Genomic DNA, 2971 nt, shown 5'->3' with positions numbered 1-2971 from the left:
GTCTCGAAAACAAAACAAAACATTTTTTTTTTTCTGGCTCAAAAAAATAGCAACAGATTCAGCGGTTAAGAGCACTGTCTGCTTTTCCAGACGTCCTGAGTTCAATTCCCAACAACCGCATGGTGGCTCACAACCATCTGTAATGGGATCGGATGCCCTCTTCTGGTGTGTCTGAAGAGAGCTACACTGTACTCATATACATAAAATAAATAAATCCTTTAAAAAAATTTGCAACAAAAGTATCATTAATTCTTCTTTTTCAGGTGAGGCTGTCATTTAGTTACAACGATCCATCAAGGCCTAGACATCAGATTATTAATTTTGTTTGGAAAGATACTTGACTCATTCAAAATCTTGTGCATCAGAATTTAGAAACATTGGGATGGTGGGAACTGTTCTGAGCCTACCCATTCATTTCCTCTCCTATGATCTGCTATACAAATGTATCAGATGATACGGAAATCAGTGACCACCACTGTTAGGGTTCAAGTGGAAATGATCCCATCACTGCGAACCTCCAAACAGTCTCACATACGTGGTTTAAGACAATGACTTGACTCACTGCGTTGGTACACATGCTATGTGAACATGTATTATTATTTTTAAAGCTTCATACATTCTAAAAGAGGTCAGTGAGGAAAGGGGGGGGCTTGCACTGATTCAGTGACTTTAAAGGAGTGAAAGCAAGCTTTTAATTTTTTTTTAACTGGACATATTGGTTCTGAATTATTTTCTTATAAAGCAAAGCAGGGACAAGTAGACAGAACACTGGGAACATTACAGATTAAGTAACACTATGTTATGGCAAGTTACTTCTTTTGTGTGAGGATTAAAACAAAGAAAACTTCATTAGCATGCCATGAAGCTGGCCCGCCTGTTTAGGAAATGTAGCACACATCTTTGCAATCCTGATTTCTCAGGAACTCAGATAAACAGCGTAGTACCTGCTTGGTTATACAGACTAGAGCATAGATTACTCCACCTTTATTTCTAGCCTTGTCCATTGGAGCACCATGTATAAGTTTAGTCTAAAACAATGGCCTCCTTAACTTTTGTTAAACAATTTATGTTGAAAGGGCAGGCAATTTTTACAACACCTTTCCACTTTAAAATGATACAATTTTTTCCTTCACAGCAAAAAGAAATATTTGGGTCTGCTAGCTGAGTTAGCCTCTGCCAAGCCGAGTTCTGTGAATAATGAGGGACTGATCTTACTGAGATACTTTCTAAAAGCTGTTGTTTTAGAGACATTTTCAAGGGCAGGAGATAATTTTGAGGTTGGGAGAACTTTGGAAAAAAAAGAACTTAGGATCTACTAAGAGAATGATGAGATGAGAATGAGTCCAATTTGGCTTCTGAGCAGTGACACACAGTGAAAGACAAGGGGCCGTGCATTTAGGCTTTTCTGAGACATAAAAGACCCATGAGGAATTTTAATCATCTATTCCGTGACTATAAAATTATAACAGAATAACACGTGAAATAAAGATAAGGTGATTTTTTTTTTTTAAATGAGACTAGTTTTACCAGCAAGTGAAAATACCCCCGGCTGAAGTCCCTCACTCAAGCAAGGTGAAGCCAGTAACCTGTTTTCAGGGGAGGAGTTCAGAAAGGTTCCCGGAGAGCAAACTGGAAGCCATTAGTTTACAGTACATCATGATGGACTGAGGTCTGTTGACCCATGAGGGAGTTCTGTAAGATTTCTGAAGCCCAAATCTCACTGCTACCATCTTTGGGGTGGGAAGAAGAAAAACCACTGTCAATGGTTCTTACTCTTTCTCCCGCTGATTTAAAAGCTAGATATGGCTCATACAAAAGAAGCCCAAGTGTGTCCATGCATTAAAAAACTCATTTTACCTTTTTTTTTTTTGTCATTGAAGTAGAAGCAGAATTTTCAAACCACCGCCGAATCACATTAGCTTGTAGCTCACTTGCTGCCTTTGTGAATTTACACGTTATTAAACAAGAAAAATCCTTTGTTCAGAATGTTTTCAGTCCTTTCGACTCTGCTTAGAGACACAGACTCCCCCTGAATTTAGAGCTGTGTTTAACCCACTGAGAAGCAGGACCTGATTCCCTCCGGACCCGGTGGCAGCCTTCTTACAATTCTGAAATTTAGTGTTATGGTGGACTGCTACTCTGCACTGTATTAATTCAGAGAATGCCTACGAATAGCACACAATAAGCATATGTAAAAAGCAACAGGGAGGGAGCTGCCCCCCCCCCCCCCCCCCCCCCCCCCCCCCCCCCCCCCCCCCCCCCCCCCCCGAGCTAACATCAGCACATTAGAGAATATCCATTATGTTTGTTGAATGGTTCTTATAGGATTACCAGTGGCTTTAGGGAGGATGGTTAGATACAGTGTAATTACTTCAAAGAGTTCATTTGCCTTTTCCCTCTTTGTGTGACAGTTTCAGAAAGCAGAGCCTGGGGGAAGCTGCCACTTCCTCTGTCACCGAGGCTGTTCTCAAGCTCTGGGTGTCCTGTAGCTCAGCTCAGACCTGTGTTTAATGGAGACCTAAAGGTGGCCACACCGGGGCATATCTGAGGTCGTGAGGGTCTGACTTCTGCAGACAAAGCCTTGCACACTTCAGTTCCAGCTCCCTTGTGCTGGTCAGGTTAAGACACTCACTTACAAACCTGTTGTCCTTGTAATTGCTATGGATACAGCAAAATACGGACAATTTAAAAAAAATTTTTTTGGGGGGGAGGGGGAGGGTTGTTTGAAGCAGAGACATACAGTAGGTTAGGTGAGTCTGGAAGTCACTGATAGCCTAGCCTGCCGTCAAACTCATGGCAGCCCTCACGTTAGGATTATAGGGCTGAGCCACCACACCCAGCTATGTGTTTTGGTTGTTAATGAATGCCTTTGAAACTGATGAGGGCATATGTCTCTGATGACATGTGTGTAAAAGATATTCAGGCTGAAGGGTAGGAGAGGCCCGAGGTGATGTGCATGCATAAGGAAAGG

At 41.9% G+C, this 2971-nt stretch overlaps 1 protein-coding gene across 2 annotated transcripts in view; it reads right to left on the bottom strand.

The window, feature by feature from the left end:
- Gramd2b (GRAM domain containing 2B) overlaps positions 1-2971 on the bottom strand; it is a 70205-nt gene that overhangs the window by 22317 nt on the left and 44917 nt on the right. The gene's annotated exons all lie outside the window — the stretch shown is intronic.

The sequence above is a fragment of the Mastomys coucha genome, unplaced genomic scaffold (genome assembly GCF_008632895.1).
Source record: "Mastomys coucha isolate ucsf_1 unplaced genomic scaffold, UCSF_Mcou_1 pScaffold13, whole genome shotgun sequence".
NCBI lineage: Eukaryota > Metazoa > Chordata > Mammalia > Rodentia > Muridae > Mastomys > Mastomys coucha.
Note: the sequence above shows the minus strand (reverse complement) of the source record. Positions and strands in the feature narration are given on the sequence as shown.